Here is a 26,488-nt window from a genome sequence, read left to right on the forward strand (position 1 = left end):
AGATAAGCCTTACATCTAACTTCCCAAAAACCATGTAAGCAAGAAGGGAGCAGAATGAAATATTTAAAATGTGGGTAGAAAAAAACCCACCAACCTAAATCCTGTACCCTGCAAGATTATCTATCAAAAGTGAAGGAAAAATAAAGACTTTTTCAGACAAACAAAAATTGAGGCAATTTGTCGGCAGCAGACCTGTTGTAAAAAAGTTAAGGAAAATTATTTAGGAGAATTTTGGATCTACATAAAGAAAGAAAGAGAATAACAATGGAGAGAAGGTAAAATAAAAACATTTTTTCTTATTCTTTTTTTCAAGTTTATTTATTTATTTTAAGAGACAGAGCTAACAAGCATGTGGGGGAGGGTCAGAAAGAGAGGGAAGGAATCCCAAGCAGGCTTCCTATTGTCAGGGCAGAGCTGGACTTGGGGCTTGATCTCACCAACCATGAGTTCATGACCTGAGCCAAAACTAAGAGTCAGAGGCTTAACCAACTGAGTGACCCAGCCACCCTTAATTTTTTTTTATTCTTAACTGAACTAACAGATAATTATTCAAATAAAAATAGCAATTATGTATTCAGTTATGCTTTCTTATGTACATTTTATTTATAAATAAGACAATAAATTTTAAAATATCAGTCAGAAAGAATTCTATTCAAAGAGTTATACTGAAATTTAAAACAATCTAAAGCCTTAAAAATCATATAATAAAGGTTAATTCATAAATTACGTGAATTAAATCATTTATTATCACAGCATAAAAAATTGTAGCATGGTGCCCTACAATAAATGCCCCCTCTTTTGAAAATAAATAGAATCATATTTATGTATGAAAAAAAACATTATTATATGATAAGATCTATTCCATTGATATTTTAGCTAAAGAAATGATTTTGTGTGTTCGTTTATTCTACAAATATTCATATTACCTTTTTTAAACATTTTCCTAAATTTTTATTCATACCCACAGACTTCTAAAAAAAAAAGAGAGAACATAATTCAATCCAGTTTAACAAATATTCTTATGAAAATAGCTTACATTTTACTGTCCTATCAGAAAAAAATTAAATAATTCCTTAATGAAAAATAAAGTCATTTCATCAAGTGAGTGGGAGGTATAAGGGCAACTCTCTCATCTTAACTGCTGTAAATGGGATAACATATTTATTAAAAACTTATATTTTGGGATCAATTTTCAGACTCACATGTACAACTGTGGATATCAGATGTGAAAGGAGAGAGTTTTCTTCACATAGCCTTTCCATTTAATCCTCCCTCTGTGGCTATATTTGCCTATGATGTGCTGCCCTTTTTTTTTTTTTTTTTTTGGTCATGGAGAGTTTATATAGTGTTTTTTTCCTTTTAAAGGCATTTTATCTAAAAATGTAATAACCACAAAATAAATGGAAGACAAGTATGCAATGTTGCAGTGGATTGGGGAACCAGCTTATCTTTCCCTGTAAAAAGAATTTAATAGCTGTCAAAATTTCTATTTCCCCAGAAATCTTACCCTAAAAATATTAGCAAATAAACTCCATGTACTGTTACTACTTCTTTTTTTTTTTTACATTCCCACATGCACTTTTCAAAATTATCTAGGACCACCTGCATCTGGAAACATTCTGTTTTGTGCTTTTCACATATCTTTTTTTTAAGCATGTGTCTCTGAAGAACAGTGAAAAACAGATGGTTAGAAACCAGGGTTTCTTTAAGAAAAGAAAACATACTAGAGGCACCTGAGTGGCTCAGTTTTAGGCATCTGACTCTTAATCTCGGCTCAGGTCAAGATTTCATAGTTGTGAGACAGGGTCCTGCTTCAGGCTCAGGGCAGAGTGCAAAGTCTGCTGGGGATTCTTTCTCTCTCTCCATCTCTTTCCCCCTCCCATGCTTAAATAAATAAATAAATAAATAAATAAATACACTAACTCAAAAAAAAAAAAAAAGAAAGAAAAGAAAACATACTAATTTAACTTAAGTCCCTCAGAAATGTTGTCATTTGTGACAACATGGATGGACCTTGAGGGCACTATACGAAGTGAGAAAAGTCAGACAGAGAAAAACAAATACCATATAGAATCTTAAAAAAAAAAAAAAAAGACAAATGAAATAGAGTATATAAGTATCCTATGAGAACTCTGAAATATTAGGGAAATATAATTTATTAAAGTTTTATGTGTAGTTTTGCAAATGGAAATGAGTAATAATATCACCTTCTCTGTTTTAAATTCAAATTTTAAATATTAAGTTTATTCCGTAATTATTTTTCTTGTTCCCTTTGAGTTTATGGGAGAAATCTAACATTCTGGTAATGATTCAAGATTTCTTTATTAATGCAGCTTTTGAGTCAAGGATACCTGTTTTTTTTTTTTTAATTACATTTAGAACTGTTTTTTAAAATGCTTATTTATTATGAGAGAGAGGGCACATGAGTGGGGAGTTGGCAAAGAGAGAGGGAGAGAGAGACAGTCTCCACACTGTCAGCACAGGGCCCGATTCAAGGTTCAAACCCACGAATAGTGGTATCACGACCTCAGCTGAAATCAAGAGTAGGGTGCTTAAACAACTGAACCACACAGGCACCCTAAATTACATTTAGACTCTTAACTATAAGACAGCAAACTGAGGATGGATGGAGGGGAGGTCACAGGGGATGAGCTAAATGGCTGATGGGTATTAAGAAGGGCACTTATTCTGATAAGTACAGGGTGTTATATGTAAATGATGAATCACCAAATTCTACTCCTGATACCAAAAAAAAAAAAAAAGAGAGAGAGAGAGAAACTAATAAAATAATAAATAAATAAATAAATAAATAAATAAATAAATAAATAAAATTACATTTATTTATTTCATTCAATGAGTTTTTTGAAATTTCACTCAATTCATTTTATTCAACAAGTTCTTATTTAGTGCCAACTATAGGCAAGACACTGTGTTAAGTGTAAAAGGTAAAGGAATGGTTTGCATAACACTATCAATAATACCAGTTTAGTGAAAATAATATCAGTTTAGTGAAAATACAGATACAACCGTAAAGAGCCAAATATGATATAATATAATCACTGCCATAAAGGACCAGTATACAAGGTACTGCACTGGGGGAGGAGCTTCCAAGCCTGTGAGTATCAAGACTTGCTTCACAGAGGAGGTGACATGCTAAGTTACAACCTAAAGGAGAAAGAAGACTTTACCAAGACAGTCTAAAGTAGGTGGTAAGGGCATCAGAGCATCATACTCCAGGGAAATAACATGCACCAAGACATGAAACAGCCATCATGTTGAAGAATTGCAAGAGAGTTTAACATGTGTAGAGTTTAAGGTTAGAATGGGTGTGACCAGAGAAGAGAATGGAGGGACTGGCAGTCACCAGGCCATGGAGGGCCTCATAAGACACCCAGAGGAGTTGGTCTTCATCCTATAGATGTCAGAGTCATAGAAGATTTCTTAGCAGGAAAAAACAAAATTAAAAACAAAAATCAACCAATTGCTATTTCTTTGCATTCTAATCTTTATCATATGCAGAGATTTGTTAGTCTGGGTCAATAACTTCATCTCTTCAAAAGGATGCAACACAAAAATGGGTCTTTAAAAAGAGAGAAGGTATCTCTACAGAGGAAATAACATACATTGTTACAGGGTATTAGGGTTTTCAAGACAATCAATGGGAATAAACTCTCCATATGTCTCCTCTACCAAGAAAAAGACAGAAAAAAATACAGAATGAAACTTTTCCAACACTCTAAAAACTAGAAAATTCCCTTAACAATCATGTGATATTTCTACTAACTGCACTCTTGATAGAGAATAGATACAGGAGTACATTCTTTTAATGTTCTAGTAATGGAGGATGTATGGAATTGAAAATTCCAATATGGTATACAGTTGAACTGTTATCCTGATTTGTTTCTGTAGTTAGTTATAAGCATTAATACTTAGAAAAGAATATACAACATCAATTCATCAGTTCACAATAAAAGGTTGCCTGCTAAGCTTTGCAAAATTTATGTCAATTTACCATACATATTTAAGTCTAAGTGGGGCTGTTGTTGTATTGACATTCTTAGTTTTTGAAAAAATGGCCTCACATTTTTTATTTTGCACTGAGCCGACAAACTCTGTTAGCTGGTCCTGGATTAATAAATCATACCTCCTAACTCTAATGATAAAATTAATAAAAATAGAAAATACCAGGGCACCAGGTTCGTTAAGTGTCCAACTTCGGCTCAGGTCATGATATTGCAGACTGTGAGTTCAAGCCCCACATTGGGCTCTGTGCTGACATCTCAGAGCCTGAAGTCTGCTTCAGATTCTGTGTGTGTCTCTCTTTCTGCCCCTCCCTCACTCACAGTCTGTCTCTCTCTCTCTCAAAAATAAACATTAAAAAAATTGTAAAGAGAATACCAACCAAAATAATGAAAAAGATGATATCATTACATATGTGTGCCCACTTCTCTTTCTGAAGGCTGGCATTCCGAAGGATAAATGAACAAAAGAGATTTTTGCAAAATCCAACCGAAACCAGAAAGAAGCAAACACCAATTAAAATAGAATCACACAATATCTGAAGTTCTCTCATGTCTAAATATCAAGAATAGTCTTTATATAATCTTAAGAAAGCATTCAGGAAGAGATCTAGAAACAAATGAAACCTCAGTTTTCTTCTTATTTTCAGTGAATGGACTTAACTCAGAAATAGGGGATTTAATATAAAAGCAAAAACCATTAATAGGAAACAGCCCCATTTCCATGCTGCCAACTCCTGACTGAACAATATGAAACAGACTTGGAACAAAAGCAGAAAATCCCTAGAAAAAGCCTTATATATAAAATAGGTGGAAGCTCCTACACACCAGAGAGAGTCTCCTGAAAATGACACTTGTAGACACAATGTTGTACATATACTGTAAAATGATTCTGCAATGACTAACGAAAACAAATCACATGGATAGACAATAAAGGTACTTCCAGTAGAAAACAAGCACCCACATTCACAGTCCCAAGGAGAAATTTTCCTATACAAAAAGGTTTGAAATTTTTGATCAGTAAGTTCTACAATGTCTGCTTTAAACTCTGCCACATACAAAACCGATCCCATAGAGCCAATGTACTTCTCAGGTGGGATTAATAATCTGTCCTCCAGTTTGGATTATTAATGACCAAAAGAAGTATTGAAAATTGAGACCAGCTAAGTATGATGCAAATGTTAGGGACTAAGACCATTTGTGTCAACTTGACAATGAATTGTTTTAGGATTTTAGTTTAGTTTAGTTTTGGCAGGAAGAGATGTCTATGGAGCAAAACAACCATCACCACCACGACAACAACTTTATTGTATCCTTAGGAAATATTTTCAAACCAATGCTAACAATTTTTGTATCAAAATATGAGCTTGCTTATTTAAGGAAAAGCTCATTTTTTCAAATTAAATTCTGTTTTCCAACATTCACTTCAAATTATTTTGCCAAGTGATATCCACAAAACCTAAATTATTATTTCACAAACTGGAGCCTGCCCCATGTCTATGTTTGCTCTTTTTCGAATAATATATTTTGATTGCAGATTCTCAAAATCATCTTAAGGGCTTGTTAAAACAAAAATTGTTGTTCTCAGTCCTCAAATATCTGAGTTACTATGTCTATGGTGGGACTAGAAAATTTGCATCTCTACAAGTTCCTTAGTGATGTTAATGCTGCTGTTCTGGGGACCATATTTTGGGAACTATTGCTTTATTATAAAGCCAGTTTGACTCAAGGCTTGTCTATTCCTGCAGCCAAAAATCTCTTAAATGATCAGATTTGGAATTTCCACTGTTGTAAAAGAAAGATTTTATTGAAGCAGAGTTGTAGTTTTTGAGGCAATATGAACCCCAGGTGAGATTGATGTTTCTTTAATGGTTATAGATAATACGTAATGCAATAGATAGAAACTTTCAATTCATTCTCACAAACCAGTATCTACTACAAATTTAAACAGGTACTTGTTATTCACAACTTCCTCAGAGAGGCAGAAATTGAGGTATTAGAAGACACAGAATGAATAGTTTAAATATATAATCAAATAACCAAAAAAGAATACAATTAACCCATTTAGCCTAATACCATAGCTTTAAACATTTAGTTACCCAAATTCCAAAGTTTCATTTGGAACACAAATCTCTAAAATGTTTCCAGGAGTGATAAAAAAGAGTTAGGGTAGACAACATGTAATGATTATCAGAAAAATACTTAGACGATAAGAATTAGTCTTATTGAAAATGTGATCATTTGATAACCTAAATCAGTGAACGGCTAGATGCATGCTGGATCCATTCCATTACTGACAGGAAACTAAGAATTTATGTTCCTTAAGTCCAGGCCATCAATATCTGCCCCAAGGCATACAAATATTTGACTCTTCAGATTACTTGTTCTTCTTTGATAAAATAAACAATGGGAAACGACACTGCTCATATTCTGCCATGGCTTAGTCTTTAAATACGAAAGAGCAGAGTGAATAGAGAACATGGGATAGGGAATTTCAGCTCATATGAATACCACAATTCTGAATAAAGTTTGAAAGGAATTCTTGGCCAGGGCGCCTGGGTTAAGTATCCGACTTCAGCTTAGGTCATGATCTCATGGTTGGTGAGTTTCAGCCCTGCGTAGGGCTCTGTGCTGACAGCTCAGAGCCTGGAGCCTGCTTCAGATTGTGTGTCTCCCTCTCTTTCTGCTTCTCCCCGACTCATGCTCTGTCTCTCTCTCGAAAATTAATGAACATCAAAAACAATTAAAAAAAAAAGGGATTCTTGAACTCTTTAGAACCAAACTATGGGAGTATTTTAAATACATTTAGAGTTTTATAACTATTGTACTGCATAATTTATCTTTGATGTCCTCTTAAAATTAACCACTGAACTGCTTTCTGTAACTATAGTTTTGTGTTTTCTGGAATTTCCTATAAAAGAATTCATACCGAATGTAACCTTTAGTATCTGAATTTATTTAACTTAACATACTGTTTTTGAGATTCATGTGCATTGTTGGGATTTATTACTCCTTTGCATTGATGAATGGTATTCTAGCTAATGTATATACCACAGATATATTTATCCAATATTTGGAAATTGGCAGCTGTTTTAGTAAAGCTATAATGGACATTCATATATAGGTCTCTATATGCTTTCTTTTTTCTTAGATAAATATCTATGAGCTGGCTTGCTGGTTCATGTGGTTGTCTCACTGACTTCACCAAAAATGAAAAACTGATCTCGAAAACTACTATACCGATAGTAACTTCTGCCAGCAATAGGTAAAGTCTTCATAGCATCATCAATATTTAGTATTGTCAAACTTTTTAGTTTTAGCCATACTAGTGAGTGTATGCTAGATTTTGTGTATTGGTTTTAATGCATATTTTTATGATTACTCATTATTTTGAACATCTTTTCACGTTTTTTTGCCATGTGTATTAATTTTTTGTTAAAGTTTCCATTCGTTTTCTTCCCACTGTTTTTCCAAATTGCTTATTTTCTTAATATTGAGTTTATTTTTTTTAATGTTTATTTATTTATGTTGAGAGAGAGAGTGTGTGAGGGAGCAGGGAACAGGCAGAGAGAGAGGGAGAGAGAGAATTCCAAGCTGACACTGCAGAGCCTGATGTGGGGCTTGAACTCACGAACTGTGAGATCATGACCTGAGCCAAAATCAAGAGTGGGACACTTAATTGAGCCACTCAGGCACCCCTCTTCACATTGAGTTTAAAGAGGTTTATATATACATTATGAATACAAGTCCTTTTCATGCATGTTTTATAAATGCTGACTACCAGTCTAAAATTTGCATTTCCATTTTCAGAAGAAATCTAATAATCACATAAGTTCCATTAAAAAAATGAGTATCTCCTGAAGTCCAGTGACAATAGTTGAAAATGTAAAGATAAATATTTGCCACTGTCAGTATGTATAGTCTGGAAAGTGGGTGCAGTATAATCTAAAGAAATGTTTCAATGTAATGCAAACAAGTATTCTTTTAGAGCTTTGTTCTGAGGAAGGAGGTATAATCCAAGGTGAGCTGACCCCAAACAAGAGAAAAGGATTCAGAAAACTTAGTACAGGGAGTAAGAAGAACAGGGACGCCTGGGTGGCTCAGTTGGTTAAGCGTCTGACTCGATTTCAGCTCAGGTCGTGATCTCCAGGTTCATGGGTTTGAGCCCCACGTCAGGCTCTGTGCTGATAGCTCGGAGCCTGGAACCTGCTTCAGATTCTGTGTCTCCCTCTCTCTCCGTTCCTTCCCTGCTCATGCTCTGTCTCTATCTGTCTCTCAAAAATAAATAAATGTTAATAAAAATAAAAAAAATAAATAAAGAAGAACAGAAAGGGCATGCTAAGGAAAATTAAGAGTATGAGTAAACACACATATGGTTTAAGACGTGAGCGAATTTTCAGTCAGATCTACATAATCATGGGTCTTGTGTGCCATTCACTTGAACAGGACTATACAAAGAGCACTGGGTAGACATTGACTGAATTTAAACAGGTGAGTTCTGTAGCCAGATTTTTCTGAGATAGCTCATATTGAAAGTATGGGTACGATGTGAATTAGGGACAAGACTGAAATCAGAGAAAACACATGAAATCAGAGAAAGCACAGAGATGTCCACTGGAGAGACTGATAAGTACATATGTGAGTTCAATAAGGTTAGAAAGAAATATCTGAATGAAGACATGTATAACGATTAATATCTATATGATTTTATGATAGATTGAGTGGTAATACTGGTATAGAGAAGGAGGCAAAAAAAAAAAAAAAAAAGAGGGAATTCTAGGAAAATCCAGGGTTCTGATTTATGTTTTGGATAATGGTGGTATTTCTCCTTCTATACACATAGTAGGAGGACACCACGAAATATAATCTCAATCTGACTTTCAGTGTTTTGGGAGGTTATCTTACCTTTTTATCCTTTCCTCTCACTTTTCAAAAATCTCTAGTGGGGATGGGGGGGTGGCACCTGGGTGGCTCAGTGGGTTAATTGACCTCGGCTCAGGTCAGGATCTCATGGTTTGTGGTTCCAGCACAGAGTCAGACTCTGTGCTGACAGCTCAGAGCCTGGAGCCTGCTTCGGATTCTGTATGTGTGTCTCTCTGCTGCCCCCGCCCCCCCTTGCACTCTGTCTCTCTCTCACCCTCCTCCCCCCAAAAATTCATTTTTTTTAAATCTCTAGTAGGAATCTATGCCCTGAACAATGATGTATTCTCTCTGCTCATAACCTCACGTTTTGACCATTTTTTTGATTGGTAACCATATTTTCACTGTCTTCAATATTATCTTCTTTTATACCATTACTCTACAGTACTCTGTGGGTCAGCTCACACTACTCTCCCATCCACCTAGTGACCCAAACTTCAAAGCCTGGATTAATTGAGAAAGAGACATATACACGAAGTAAAAGTGATTTCGTGTCCATAAATACATAAATGGATAAAGAAGTTGTGATACATATATCTATATATCTACATAGATATATAGACGTTGTGAGAGATAGATAGATATATGATCAGTCATTTTAAAGAATAAAATCTTGCCATTCATGATAACATGGATGGATGGACCAATGGACTCTTATGCTAGTTGAAATAAATAAAAAAGAAATACCATATTATTCCACTTATATTCAGAAACCAAACAAACAAAACAGAAACAAATTCATAAATACAGAGAACAAACATGGTTGTCAGAGAGGAGGCAGGTTGAGGGTAGGCAAAATAGATCAAGAGGATTAAGAGGTACACACTGCCAGTCATAAGAATGTCATAAGTATCCTTACATTCACAAATATGAAAAGTACAGCATAGGGAATGTAGTCAATGATATTGCAATAACTTTATGATGACAGATAGTAACTACTTGTTGTGGTGAACATTTCATAATGTACGCAAATGTCAAATCACTATTGTACACCTGAAACTAATATATAATATTGCGTATCAACTATACTTCAGTTAAAAAGAAGAAAAGGAATATATTAGTAAGCATTATCTCCTCACCCCAATCCTTTACTACCTCTAACTCATTTGTACACTTTTACCAAATAATCCCATCAAAATACAAATTCATATGGTCATACCCTTTTCCTTTTAGATATCTTTAGTAACTCTCCTTTGACAATCTGAAGTTTAAGCTCCATAGTAAGGCATGAAAATCTCACTGTGGTCATTCTATTGTCACTCCATTTACTATACCATAATTGGATATCATTATGACTCAATTCCTTTCCCTATATCTTTCTACCCAGAACTTAGTCACTCTTATTTATCTTGAAAAACTCTTTTCAAAAACTACACACTCCTTAAAACTTTGCCTAATAGGCCCACCGAATCAAGACTAATTATAATTTCCTCTCATCTGTTTTGTTATACAAGATTAAATAGATAATAATTTAATATGTATGTATGTGTTCAAACTTTTCAATATTATGATTATATTGTTGTTTTCTATTATGTTTAATTTACTATGTTCCAAACACCTGCAGAGCTTTCTTTTTACTTGTCCACCTGCACTTGGCTCATAGAAGTCAAAATAACTAAATGCCCACTTAGCAAACCTGAAACATGCATTTTCATATCAGTAAGGATGAAGTATTTCAATGCACCCTATAACAATTAAAGACAGTAAGATACTTTCATTTGATCAAGAAATGTTCATTAAAACAAAACTTACAATCACAGGAATTAATTGTAACCCAGAAATATATTTCATATTAGCATTCCTTCTCAATATGAAAATACGTCATTATTGGGGCTCCTGAGTGGCTCAGTTGGTTAAGCATCTGACTTTGGGTCAGGTCATGATCTCACAGTTTGTGGGTTAAAGCCCCATATCAGGCTCTATGCGGACAGCTCAGAGCCTGGAGCCTGCTTCAGATTCTGTGTCTCCTTCTCTCTTTGCCCCCTCTCTTGCTTGTGCTCTCTCTGTTTCTCAAAAATAAACAAATGTTAAAAAAATAAAATAAATAAAATAAAATGTGTCATTATTATGGTTTCTAAATGTACATCATATTCAGTTAATTAATCTGTCATATATTGCTAGAATCTGCTCCCCAAAACTCCACTTTATTCCTAATAAAAATATATATCAATTAAACTATCATAAGAAAAGCCAGTTTAGTGGAATAATTGATGGCCAAAAAGATATATCCGTCTCTTAATCTCTGAAATGTATGAACATTACCTTATTGGATAGATGAGTATTGACAGGTTGAATTCATTTAAGGATCTTGAGAGGGGAGATTATCCTGGGTTATCCGGTAGGCCTTAAATTCAATGTCAAGTGTCTCGTAGGAAATGTCCAAGTGTCCTATAAGAGACATAGAGGAAAGATACAAAGAGAAGAGAAGAAGGCAATGTGACTACAAAGTCAGGGATTAGAGTGATGCAGCTGCAAGCCCAGGAATGCTGACAGCCCCCAGCAGCTGGAAAAGACAAGGAATAAAATCTCTCCTGGAGTTAGTGAGATTGCCGCCTTGTCAACACCTTCATTTCAGACTTTGGCCTATGGAACTGAGAGAATGAATGTGTGTTTTTTTCCAGCCACACAGTTTGAAGTCATATGTTACAGCAGCCATAAGAAACTAATAAATGATACAATGGTCATTAGATTTATAAAGTTGACTTATAAATAATATGAATGATAAATGATTAAGAATTTTAAAGAGTTCTCCTTTTAAAAGCATAGATTATGATAAAGTTCTCCTTAACAAATCAGAAATAATTGCATGTGTTCTATACTACCAAGAAGTTGAAGTAAGGCACTAGTCAAATCAATGTTATTTTGTAATGACTAAACAGTAGGTAAGTCATTAAAATAAAATAAAATAAAATAAAATAAAATAAAATAAGCTTTCTTTAATATCTAAGATTTTACTTCTCATACAAAATACTGTTTCTCTCAGAAACATTTAAGCAAGTAGTAGTGAGAATTACTTTTGGAATTTATAGAACAAGAGAAATCAATATGAACAGTCATATCATGAGATCATTAGTTGATATTGATGTGTTTTCATTTCCTTTTACATGTTGCAAGTGTTAATACAGGCACCCTTTTCTGCTTTCAACACCACTACTACATCAACTTGTCACCTAAATAACTGTAATTAAGCATTCTCTCTAGTTGCTGATTACAGTATGCTGATGAAAATTCCCACTGGATTTAACAGCCTCTTTCATAACAGCTACAGTAATCATCCCATATTATAATGTCTTTTTTGCTGAAGACTTCTTAAATAATCTAAAATTTAAATTGAACAAGTCTTTGATTATTGCAATCTAAAGTTCAACAGGCACTTAATCAGAAAGGTGTAAGTATCATATCATTGACATCTACTAAGCAATAAGATAATATATATCCAGGGAAATAAATACTTAAACTCTTTGGTCATTGATCCATGTCACTTTAAAAATTAATATCAGTATATAACCCGGATAAAGTTTCCTAAAAAGCAGCAAGCTAACAAGATGTGATATTTTTGAACTTAGCATTTACAACATCCAAATGATTCATTTCAGAGGACTTTAAATGCATATAGTTAATGTGCAGAACACTAAAATTTGGATCAAGTACTAATTCAATAACTACATGATAAAGCTACTATTTAATTAGGTCATTATTATTCATAGATACAAAAAACAGCATATTTCAAATCCAGATTTCCAAGATGTGTGTAGATTTTTCATGACTGTCCTTGGACCTAGGCAAGAGAACTTGCTCCATGAGCCCCTTCCATGATTTGTAAGGTTGTTATAATCACAAACACATATACATACAAACCCACACCCCACTATAAAATGGATAGGCACCTCTGTCACTTGGGATCCAGAGTAGAGACAGCTAGCATAGTCCCAACTCTAAAAATCAGTTCTTATGACCCACACACCTATCTTCACAGAAATGCCCTTCCACATTTCTTGCTCTATGGACCTGAAACAAAAGGAAGCTGAGTTCTCATGCTATAATGGGTTGGGGTTTCCCACTGCCAATAAAAAGCACACATATTTATCTGCCAGGTGAAAACAAGAAATTTAACTAAATAAATGTATGCTAATATGTGAATTATGCATGTCATTATTTTATTTACTCAATCCATATTTCTAGCTTATCTCATTTCTTTGAGCTACTCCATAAGAACATCGTTCAATACACATGACAAACTATATCAAGCAAACTTAGAGCAGGTGTTTGGATCAATTTTAAATTTCTGTAAATATAAAATTTGTATATTTTTTAATAATAAGTGAAATGCACTACTCTGTGATGAAATAATTGTATTTTAGCATGTATATATGAAGGGCACTGTCTATTTGATTGAGAAGCATATGGATTAGATAACAGTCTTTATTTAATTAGCAAATTATGATATGTCCTACTTTCATATACCTGGCAACTTATTATTTGACATATTCATATTTATACTGGTGGGTGTTTGAAAAGGGTAGAGGGGAATATACACATAACATTGGAAACCTTAAGGCAATATAACAAATAAATTTTTATATCTACAGCAAAGAGGAACACTTAGTCAATCTATGACACATTTCTAATGTGAATAGCCTTTATTTATTAACTTGAGCAAATCCATACATCTTGACCTTAATAGGAGTTAGACAAATGCTAATGCATTTGGCCCATGAAACAAAGTAATACCTAATTGTGAATAATCTAGCACATTTCCATTTTTGCTTGTATTCTCTGAATCTCATTATTTCCTTTGAAGCGACCATCTAAAACTGATAATCCAAATATATTTTCTGATGTAGATTTATATCTAATTAATTTACTGTGCATATTTTTTGTTATTCATTATCCTGGTTATTATCTTGCAAGTATATGACTATGTTTCTTTTATTTTTATTTTTTAAGTTTATTTATTTTTCAGAGAAAGAGAGAGTGTGTGAGCAGGGAGGGGCAGAGAGAGAGGGATAGAGAAAGGATCTCAGGCAGGCTCCCCACTGTCAGTGTGGAGCCAGACATGAGACATGAGACTCAAGCTCACAAACTGTGAAAACATGACCTAAGCCAAAATCAAGAGTCAAACACTTAACCAACTAAGCCACCCATGCACACCCGAACTATGATTTTTTTAAATGAAACTTTATGTACTGTACAATGCCTGCTTCTAAACAGTGTTTTCTTTTCTTAATACATGAACAATAGAGGCCAATTCAATTTTCAGAAACTATACATTATTTGTTAATTACTTCAGCTCTCATCCAAACACTTAGCAACACCTTTCTCTGCAAATCATTCTATCATTTAAATTATTTGAAACATTTACTTATATAATAATTATCTGTCTATTTAGAAAACTGCAACTTAGAAAATTATGTATAATAAAAAGTAGATTCCTCCCTGCCATATCACAGTCTTTCTTCCCAGAGGTAATCACTATATCCTTCTAAAGTTGTACATATAACTGAAATATTTCATATTGTATATCTATTTTTCATACAGAAGTAAGCACATTTAACATATCATTCTACATCTTGCTTTTACTGATAGTAAGTATTATATATTTTGGAAAATTTTCCCTTTAAGGCCTTTATTTTTTACTAGCTGCCTACCATTTCTTTGTATTGATGTAACATTTATTTAAACATTTCTATATAAATGGAATTGAATATTGTTTCTGCTAATCAAAATATATTCCAATGAACATCTCAAGACATATATATGACAGCATACTTTGTAAGTAGCTACAAATGGCATATTTCTAGTAATTAAAATTCTGTATTAAAAAACATATATATTCTTCCATTTGATTGAGATATATTACTAAATTTATTTTCATAAAAAGCTGTGACAATTTAGATTTTCACCAAAAATTAATTGAATTTTAATGACCCTTGAGGTAATATACATCCATTATTCTCCATCCTATCTATATTAAATTTTCCTTGCAGTGATTAAATGTTGGAGTTATTACTGAGGATGAGGAGATTATATACATTGCTTGGCTGGCTAAAATGTAACATAGACATTTCTGGTGTGCTGCAGTTAAGCTTGGGAGGGACATGGGTCTCTTGGAATGCTGAAGGGCTGCCTTTAACTGCCCTGACTGTGGAATGCCTTGTTTCAGCAGTCCTTAGGGAACTCCGTTATCTATACATTGTACACAACAAGCCAACTGAGATTTGTGATTGGCCTGACACTGCAACAAATGAGAGTACATGTGAGGCAAATGGGGTCTTCATCTGCGAACGTTGATCCCCATGCCTTCTCCTCTTTCTTAGCAAAGTGTGGAGTAATCTTCATCCATCCGTGCAGGGTTTGCTGGCCATTGCCAGCAATCAAATACACTACTTCTTTTATGTTGGATTTTCCCATTATATACAAATATTTTATCAAAATCTTACAAATAATAGAATACAGGGGACACATTCAGAATCATTATGAGGCCAGTATTACCCTGATACCAAAGCAGCATAAAAATAATACAAGAACAAAAAAGTCTAGTTTGTCCAGTATAAGTATTGCTACTCTGGTTTTCTTTTGACATTCATTTGCTTGATAAATGTTTCACCATACCCTCACTGTTAATCTGAAGGTGTTGCAGGACTTTTTAGCACAATACCTGGGATTTGTTACCATAGTACCCGGGATTTGTTGTCTTGCTGCTTAGAAGAATGAAGAGGTGGACACAAAATGAGCAGCAGGCAAAAGTTTATTAGAGTATAAGATTAGAAAGGAAGAGTAGTAGGAAAGCTCTCTTTACAGAGAGGGGACATTTGAAAGTGAATGCCTGAGGACAATAGGCAAGGGTCCTTGTTTTATAAGGTTCTGGGCAGCTCTCCCTTCCCTTCTCCCTTGTTCCTTCTCAGGTTTACTCTTCTTGGCTTGATAGCTCTAGGTGCTGGGTTGTCCACTCCTGATTGGTTCTTGATTCAAGCCTGATAACATACATTTTTAGGAATTATCTTTTTTTTTTTAAGTTATCTGATTTGTTACTCTATCATTGTTTACAGGAATCTGTTACCACATTATGTATTTCTGTGGTATTTGTTGTATTGTTTTCTTTCATTTCTCATTTTGGTTTTTGAGTCTTCTCTCTCTCTCTCTCTCTCTTTAGTTTAATGTAGTTAAAGCATTGCCAATTTTGTTTATTTTTTTGGAAAAACTGGGCATTACTTTCAAAGTTATGTTATCATTTATTCTGGTCTCTATTTTATTCATTTCTGATTTCTCTTTGTTGTTTCCTTCCTCTACCAATTTCAGCTAAGTTGTTTTTTTTTTTTTTTTTTTTTTTTTTTTTAATTTCTAGTTCCTTTTGGTATAATGTTGTTTATTTGAACAATTTTTCTTAATACAAGCATTTATAGTTATAAATTTCACTCTAACCTCTGCTTTTGCTGTATCCCATAAGTTATGGAATATTATCAGGAGTTAAGATGATGGAGTAGGAGGCCCTTATGTCCCCAACTTGGAATACCCAAATAGATAAATCAATTAACAACAAATGTATAGAAAATCATTGATAACAATATAATAGTGGGGACTTTAACACCCCACTTAATCAATGGATGGATCATCTAAGCAGGAAATCAACAAGAAAACAATGGCTTTGAATGACACACCGGACCAGATGGACTGAGCAGATATATTCAGAACATTTCATCCAAAACAGCAGAATACACATTCTTTTTGAGTGCCCATAGAATATTCTTCAGAATAGACCACACACTGGGTCACAAATCAGGCTTCAACAGATGCAAAAAGACTGAGATCATACCACATATATTTTTAGATCACAATGCTATGAAACTTAAAGTCAACCATAATAAAAAAAATTGGAAAGACAATAAATACATGGAGGTAAAAGAACACCCTACTGAAGAATGGATGAGTTAATCAGTAAATTAAAGAAGAAACTAAAAACAAACAAACAAACAAACAAAAAAACATGAAAGCAAATGAAAATGAAAACATTACAGTAGAGAACTTTTAGGATGCAGCAAAGGTGCTCATAAGAGGAACATATATAGCAATACAGGTCATCAAGAAGCAAGAAAAATCTCGAACACACAATCTAATCTTATACCCAAAGGAGTGAGAAAAGGAAGAGCAAATAAACCCTAAAGCCATAAGAAGGGAAATTAAATAAATATTATAAAAGAAATAAATGATGTAGAAAAAAAACAGACAAAAAAAGAGTACAACAGATCAATGAAACTAAGAGCTGGTTTTCTGAAAGGATTAATAAAATTTATATCCCCCTAGCTAGACTTATAAAAAAGAAAAGAGAAAGGACCCAAATAAGTGAAATCACAAATGAAAGAGGCTAGATCATAACCAATGCCATAGAAATACAACTACAAGAGAATATGACAAAAAATTATATGCCAACAAGTTGGACAATCTGAAAGAAATGGATAAATTCCTAGAAACATAAAAACTAACATAGTGAAACAGGAAGAAATACAAAATTTAAACAGATCCATAAAAGCAGCAAAATTGAATCAGTAATCAAAAATCTCCTGACAAACAAAAGTCCAGAGCCAGATGGCTGGCTTCTAAGGGAAGTTCTACAAGGCATTTAAAGAAGATTTAATACCTATTCTTCTAAAATTGTTCCAAAAAATAGAAATGGAAGGAAAACTTCCAACCTCATTCTATGAGGCCAGTATTACCTTGATTCAAAAATCAAAGACCCCCCTAAAGAAAGAAGAATTATAGGCCAATATCTCTGATAAACATAGATGTAAAAATTCTCAACAGCATACTAGCAAATCAAATTCAACAGTACATTAAAAAAATCATTCGCCGTGATCAAGTGGGATTTATTCTTGAGCTGCAGATGTAGTTCAGCATCCACAAATCAATCAACGTGATACACCACATTAATAAAAAAAAAAGTACAGTAACCATATGATCCTGTCAATATATGCAGAAAAAGCATTTGACAAAAAATCATCCATTCTTGTTAAAAACCCTAAACAATGTAGGGGTAGAAGGAACACACCTCAACACCATAAAGGCCATGTATGAAAGACCCACCTCAAATATCATCCTCAATGGGGAAAAACTGAGAGCTTTTCCTCCACAGTCAGGAACCAGACAAGGATGTCCATTCTCACCACTGTTATTTAACATAGTTCTGGCAGTCCTAGAATCAGCAATCAGACAACAAAAATATATACAAGGCACCCAAATCAGCAAGGAAGAAATCAAACTTTCACTATTGGCAGACAACATGATACTCTGTAGAAAACCCGAAAGATGGGGCACCTAGGTTGCTCAGTTAGTTAAGCATCTGATTATTGACTTCAGCTCTAGTTATGATCTCACAGTTTCATGAGTTTGAGCCCCATGTCAGACTCTGTGCATTGACCGTGTAGAGCCTCACTCCTCTCTGCTCATGCTCTCTATGGTTCTCTCAAGATAAATAAACTTTTAAAGAAAATTTACAAAAAAAGAAAACCCAAAATATTACACCAAAAAATTGCTAAGCCGATACACAAATTCAGCAAAGTCACTAGATATAAAATTAACATACATAATATGTTGCATTTCTATACACCAGTAATGAAGCAGCAAAAAAATAGGAATCAGTCCTATTTGCAATCACACCAAACCCACAAGATACCTTGGGATAAACCTAACTAAAGAGGTAAAATATCTGTACTCCAAAAACTATAGAATACTTATGAAAGAAATTGAAGATTACACAAAGAAATGGAAAAACATTCCATGCTCATGGATTGGAAGAAGAAATATTGTTAAAATGTCTGTATTTTCCAAAGCAATCTACATATTTAATGTAATCTCTATCATATCCCACCAGCAGTTTTCACAGAACTAGAACAAACAGTTCTAAAATTTGTATGGAACCACAAAAGACCCTGAATAGCCAAAGCAATCTTGGAAAAGAAAAGCAAAGCTGGAGGCATCACAATTATGGACTTGAAGCAATATCACAAAGCTGTAGTCATCAAGACAGTATGGTACTGGCACAAAAGCAGACACATAGATCATAGGAACAAAATAGAACATCCAGAAATGTACCCACAAATATATTGTCAACTCATCTTCAACAAAGCAGGAAAGAATATCCAATGGAAGAAAGACCGTCTCTGCAACAAATGTTTCTGGGAAAACTGAACAGGGACATGCAGAAGAATGAACCTGGATGACTTTCTTACACCATACACAAAAACAAATTCAAAATGCATGAAAGATCTAAATGTGAGATAGAGAACCATCAAAATCCTACAAAAGAACACAGGTGGCAACCTTGTTGACCTCGGCCATAGCAACTTCTTACTAGACATGTCTCTAGAGGCAAGGGAAACAAAGCAAAAATGAACTATTGGGATTTAATCAAGATAAAAAATCTTCTGCACCGTGAAGAAAATAATCAACAAAACTAAAAGACAGCCTATGGAATGGTAGAAGATATTTGCAAATGACATATCAGATAAAAGGTTAGTATTCAAAATCTATAAAGAACTTATCAAACTTGGCACCTAAAAAAACTAATAATCCAGTTAAGAAATGGGCAGAAGACATGAATGGATACTTTTCCAAAGAAGATGTCTAGATGGCTAACAGACACAGGAAAGGATGCTAAACATCAGTCATCATCAGGGAAATACAAATCAAAACCATGATGAGATACCACCTCACACCTGTCAGAATTGCTAAAATTAACAGCAAAGGAAAACAACAGATATTGACAAGGATGTGGACAAAAGGGAACCTTCTTACACTATTGGTGGGAATGCAGACTGGTGCAGCCACTCTGGAAAACAGTATGGAGGTTTCTCAACAAGTTAAAAACAATACCACCCTATGACACAGCAATTGCACTATGAGGTATTTACCCAAAGGATACAAAAATACTGATTTGAAGGGATACATCCACCCAATGTTTATAGCAGCATTATCAACAATAGTCAAATTATGGAGAAGTCCAAGCATTCATCAAGTGCCAAATGGCTGAAGAAGATGTGGTATGTGTATATATAATACATATATTATATATAACAGAATATTACTCAGCCATCAAATAGAAAGAAATCTTGGCATTTGCAATGACAAGGATGGAGCTAGAGTGTATTACGCTAAATGAAATAAGTCACTCAGAGAAAGACAAATACCATGATTTCACTCATATGTGGAACTTAAGAAACAAAACAGATGAACATAGGAGAAGGGGAAAAAAGAGAGGGAAGCAAATTGTAACAGACTTTTAACTATAGAAAACGAACTGAGGGTTGATGGAGGTAGGTGGGCAGGGGATGGGCTAAATGGGTGATGGGTATTAAGGAGGGCACTTGCTGTGTTGAGCACTGGGTGCTATATGTAAGTGATGAATTACTAAATTCTACTCCTGGAACCAATATTACACTATATGTTAATTAACTAGAATTTAAATAAAAATTTGAGGAAAAAAAAGTTTTTACTTACACACAAAAAAATCTCTGTACTTGTAGAAAAAGAATCATGAGTAATCCAAAAATGTATGTGCATTATCTAAAAAAAGAAGAATCCAGCCCAGATGAAAACAGAGGCTATTCTCTTATAACCCTGCTAGAGGCAGATTATGAACCCTATTGCAGACTTTCATGTAAGCTAGACAGATGATGTATAAAAATATATAGCTTAACAATAACTTTTAATCAACTTGAATATTTCCAAGGAAATCATATATGACCTTAAATCATTAAATTGAAATAAATTCCTAATTATAATAGGAAAATTAACTGTGGTATGTCAGTGTCCAAATAATGGTTAAAATTGAATGAACGGGTTCTTTGTAACTGCACTACTCATGTGTCTGTTGGGAGGGGTGAAGAGAGGGTTGGGTGGTATGGTATAATGCAATGCCTGGTCCATAGCTGGCATTCAATAAATGTTATCTATTGAAAAAAATATTTGCATATAAAATATTTAATTTTTGCATTGTAGATTTTCCAGTTTTGTTTTATTGTTGATCTTTAGTTTTATACAACTGTCGTTAGAAAATATACTTGGTATGATTTAAGTTTTCTTAAGTTGGTAATATCCATTATATCTCTTTAATTAAACCAGGGATTCTTCTGTGTCTATTCTTCTGGAGGAAAATGTGTAGTTATATTTCTTGAATGGAATGTTTTGTATATATATATAAACTTGTTTCTATCCTTTAGAAACAAGTATTCTGAAGTATGCTTCAAGTAAAAAAATTTTCTTGTTGATTTTACATCTGGAAAATGAAATTTGTTGAGATTTTTAAAAATATTAAAAATAAAATAAAGCAGTTTTAAAAATTAAAAATATATTTTAATATATAATGGACTATTGTACAGCTATAAAAAGGGATGAGATCTAGACATTTGCAAAAACATGGATGGACCTAGAAAGTATTATGCTAAGTAAAATAAATCACAGAGAGGAATACAAATACTGTATAATATCATTCATAGGTGGACTCTAAAAAAACAAAACAAATGAATACACAAACCAAAAGCTGACTAAGGCCTATAAATACAGAGAAAAAACTGATGGTCACCAGAAACAAGGGTAGTAGGGAAATTAGCAAAATGGATGAAGGGGAGTGGTAGACACAAACACCCACTGATCAATTAATAAGTCACTGGAATAAAAGGTACATCACAGAGAATATAGTCAATGATACTGTAATAGCATTGTATGGTGATAGGGTAGCTACATTTCTGGTGAGTATAGCATGATGTATAGACATGTCAAATCACTAAGTTGTACCCCTGAAGTAATGTAATGTTATATATCATACATGCAAATAAATATATATAAATGTATTTTAATCCTCTGTGATTTCCTTTAAGATTTTCATGCTCTATAGGGATGATGGGTAGATTTTAATTTTTAATTTTGGATGTATCTTCTCTAGGGAGAGCCTGGGAGAAGGTTCATAATACCTCACCCAAGAGATAAAATCCATTTTGATTTTGAAATCATTTTTAAAAAGTATTCATGGAATACTTGTCTTCTTCACAGACTTTAAAATTTTGATAATTTCTTTAATTTAAACTGATGTGCTATTCCTAAACTTTCTACTGACCTTTAAGACCCACAACGCACATAGGTTTTACCTTTTGTAGGTCTGCCCACATGAGTGACTATGGGGTTGTAAGGGACTCAGTTCATTTCAGCCCTTTAATTTCCCATAATACAATAGAAAAGAGCACTGGCAGAAGAAATCAATCCCAACTTATCCCTTGTCGAATATCAGCAAACACAATGTCACAAAACCAATGTGAAGAAATGAAGTATAGATTTTCTGCTGACATTTGTAAAGTGTTTGTGTCAAAGTATTTTTCTAATATAGAAAAGGTTACAGTTTAACAAATTAGAGCATGTATTTCTTTTAAACTATTATTTTGATCATTTGGATTAATTTTAATAGCTTTTTTCTTATAAAAATGTTTAACTCAATGTGATCAGATGCTATCCTTTACTTATCAAGACACACATTACTTTATCATAAGCATATGAAAAATTTGTAAGAACCTATTTTTCAGATTAAAGATTTATCTACTGTAATTAAAAATAGTATCAAGTTTCAAAAATTTAGTTTCTGTCAACTATGTTTAGCTAGTTTCCCTTCCTTATTAATAATTATATACATCATTTTCTCCTCACAGCTGTTACAGGTGTTTCCACATTTAATATACATTTTAAATAATTAGAAATGGTTTCATTTATACATGAGATTATATTACTTAAAAATATAAACGATAATATATTTATAATATTAACATTTTATTTATATTAATAAACCATTACTCCAAAATAATTGCTTTCCAACACTTTTAACTCTACTAATAGTTACTGAAGACTTATAATTGATGACACTGAAGTAACAAACACTCCACACAGCTATAGTAACCAGAGATTCTTGGCAATAAGTGGCTGATTACAGAGCTGGGGCAAGCATAGTGTAAGGTGGTGATCCTGGATTATCTTTTTGTGCAGAAAGTAAGAAAAGGCTGCAAGAATGTTGGGACAGGTCAAACAGGGATAGGAACTGACTAAAAATGGGAAATTTTGAGCACCAAAGAAATAATAATGAGTGAAGAATCACACATCACTAACTAAAAAGAGGAATTTAGGAGTCCAAACTAATCCAGAAAAGTTAGAAACAAAGAAACAAATATTCTACATGTCAGTAGAATGTCAACTAATAAAATGTAGAAATGACTTAATTAGAGAAGCACCATCAGACAATCACCATGGTAATAATGGATTCATGTAAACATCAGAATAAATTTTTTGATGTAAAATTACCCCTAAAATAATTTGGCATATATTTTGTGAGAATAGAACATTTATATATACTCAAACTATCACCCCACAAAAAAATATTTATAATTAACTTTCAAGTGTGGGTTTTTTATAGGCAACACATTAACCAAATAATGAAAACTAATATCATGACTCACGTGGCACATTGTCACTGAATGTGTGTTGATACACTATATGACAGAGAAGCAGACTGCATAATTTCTATGGTAGTACTACTCAAATATGTATCTAGTCTAATCATGGAACACATGAGACATATTCTACAAAGTAATAGCCTGTACTCTTTCAAAGTATCCAAGACAAAGACAAGAAAAAAAAACAAGGGAAGATTGAGGAACATTTCCAGAATGAAGAAGTTAACTAAAAGCCATGACACTTATATGCAACGTGTAACTTTGGATTTAATCTTGTACCAGAAATGGAGGGGGTATCTTCAGATGGTAATATACTATCAGTGTTAATTTTCTGATTTTGATAGGTGTTATGTAAGGACTTGGTTGATTTTAATGGTTATGGAAAGAGTACACTTGTTTTCAGGAACTAAACAGGAAGTATTTTAAGGATTATCATGGACTGTGTTTGATTTTTTATATACTTCAGAACTTTATAAAGATATATAGAGAGAAAGTGAGAGAGAGAGATTAAAAGAGAGAGACAGAAGTCAAGATGGCAGAACAGCATGGAAGTTTTTTGTGTCTCATGTCCATGAAATACAGCCAGACCAACACTAAACCATCCTACACACCTAGAAAATTGATTGGAGGATTAATACAATCTGCACAACCTGAACCAAAGAATTCAGCAGGTACGTGGCACGGAGAGGTGAACTTGGGGAGAGAGAAGCCTGTGGCGGGCAGGAAGCGGCTTTTGCAGGAGGAGAGAGGACAGAAACGGGGTGGGGGGAGGAGGGAGAATACAGGAAAATCACCCCTCCCCAAAAGCAGCTGGAGAGAAAGTGGAAAATTGGAAACAGCCACAGGGACTAAATTAAAAAGGGAGAAAGGAGAAAGGAGAGGGTTTAAATTCCATTAAGACTGTAAACAAGGGGAGCACAAAGGCTGCAACTCTGCAGCTCGATACCTGGCGGTGCTCTGGTGGGAAGATCACATCCCCAGGAACAGAGTGGGGTCAGGGAGGTTCTTGGGCCACACGGGGAAAAGCAGTTCCACTGCTGGAAGGACATTTGGTAGAGACTGTTGAAACCACCTGGTCCCAGCAGACCCCAGAAAATGGCCACATTCACTGGTGCTGGAACAAGGTCGTTAAGGGTGAAGCCTGGTGCCAGACGTGTGTTGTGATTTTCCGTAATCCTTGAAACACTGCTGCTACCCTATCTCGTGAACTTTTTCTGGGGCGGCTGGCACCTGGCCGCAGTCGTGGGGCACCAGCAGCAGCAGGGTCCAGCAAGCATTCCTGGGTGCAGCTGACATTTGGTCATTGCTCGGTGAGATCCTCCCACAGAGGGGCGGAACAGGTCAAAGCCGCAGTCCTTCAGAAGAAAGGGGCTGGGGTAAACAGCCGCACCTGATACAAAACTCAGGAGAGAAGTACTGCCTGGGTCTTGGTCACAGACAGTGAAGAAGCGGGGAGTGGACGAAAGCTGAAGACAGAGGACGGTGCATAATTGCTGATCAGGGAGAACAGAGTTCTGATACTAGAGACCGATTAGCTGGGTGACGCCATTTTCACTGCTCCCGCGCATGGGCATACACACCTATGAGGGCTGCAATAATCCACTCCCGTAGGCTTGCAGCGCCATCTAGTGGAGAACGGAACCATTACACTGATCCCGGCCAACTGGGCCAAACTTGCTCTTCAAGAACACAAGTCTCACCACCTACTTAGTTTATGGACGATAAAGCGCTACATAGTCTGACTTCTAGGGGAAAATGAAGTAATTTCAGTCTTATCAATCTGTTAGCAGGTCCATCTATTCAATTTTCTTTCTTTATTTTTTCTCTTTTACACTACTTTTCTTTTTCTTGAATACAGAAAGAAAATATTTTTATTTTCAACTTTTCTTAAAAATATTTTTCTTTAATTTTTTTCCTATATTTTTTACTTTGTGTAAATTTTTTCAAATTCTACCTTTCTTCCATCATTTTATTTTAGTCTACTTCAGTGTATTCCCCTTTTCAAATTTTCAAACGATTTCCTTTTTACTTTATTTTTCTTTTCTCTCTTTTTTGTTTCTTTTATGTTTGTTAAATGAAGAAAAACTTCATTTTTACTTTAGATTATTATTAAAAATATTTTTCTTTAATTTTTTCTATTATATTCTTTACTTTTGTGTGTTTTTTTTCAAATTCTATTTTACTCCCATCATCTCACTTTAGTCTACTTCAGTGTATTCATTTTTTTTCAAATTCTCAAACGATTTCTGTTTCCCCTCCCCCCTTTTTTTTGTCTAATCTGTCAAACCACTTTCAACACCCAGACCAAAACACACCTAGGATCTAGCATCATTTATTAGATTTGTGTGTGTGTGTGTGTAATTTTTTAATTTTAATATTTTTTTAGTTTTAATTTTAATTTTACTTTTAATTTTTCTAACTCATTAATTCCTTTTACTCCCTTCAAAATGACAAAACGAAGGAATTCACCCCAAAAGGAAGAGCACAAAGAAACGACAGCCAGGGATTTAACCAACACAGATACAAGCAAGATGTCTGAACCAGAATTTAGAATCGCAATAATAAGAATGCTAGCTGGAGTCGAAAATAGATTAGAATCCCTTTCTGCAGAGTTAAAATAGAATGAAATAAAAAATGCTATAACTGAGCTTCAAACACGGATTGATGCAGTGGGGGCAAGAATGGGTGAGGCAGAGAATCTGCGATATAGAGGACAAACTTAGAATAATGAAGCAGAAAAAAAGAGGGAGATTAAGGCAAAAGAGCACGATTTAAGAATTAGAGAAATCAGTGAGTCATTAAAAAGGAACAACATCGGAATCATAGGGGTCCCGGAAGAGGAAGAGAGAGAAATAGGGGTAGAAGGGTTATGTGAGAAAATCATAGCAGAAAACTTTCCTGACCTGAGGAAAGACACAGACGTCAAAATCCAGGAAGCACAGAGTGCCCCCATTAGATTCAACAAGAACCGACTATCAACAAGGCATATCGTAGTCAAATTCATAAAATACACAGACAAGGAGAGAATTATGAAAGCAGCAAGGGAAAAAAAGCCCCTAACCTCCA

General features: G+C 34.2%; 1 long non-coding RNA gene across 1 annotated transcript in view; it reads right to left on the minus strand.

Annotated features, from left to right (window-relative positions):
• The window catches only part of LOC121029831 (uncharacterized), a 324,524-nt gene that overhangs the window by 28,389 nt on the left and 269,647 nt on the right, over window positions 1–26,488 (minus strand). The window contains exon 3 of the long non-coding RNA XR_005789925.1: window positions 11,202–11,327. This is a non-coding gene — a long non-coding RNA (uncharacterized LOC121029831). The remainder of the gene's footprint in view (window positions 1–11,201; window positions 11,328–26,488) is intronic.

This window comes from Herpailurus yagouaroundi, unplaced genomic scaffold, assembly GCF_014898765.1.
Source record: "Herpailurus yagouaroundi ecotype Mexico unplaced genomic scaffold, PumYag 139, whole genome shotgun sequence".
Taxonomy (NCBI): Eukaryota; Metazoa; Chordata; class Mammalia; order Carnivora; family Felidae; genus Herpailurus; species Herpailurus yagouaroundi.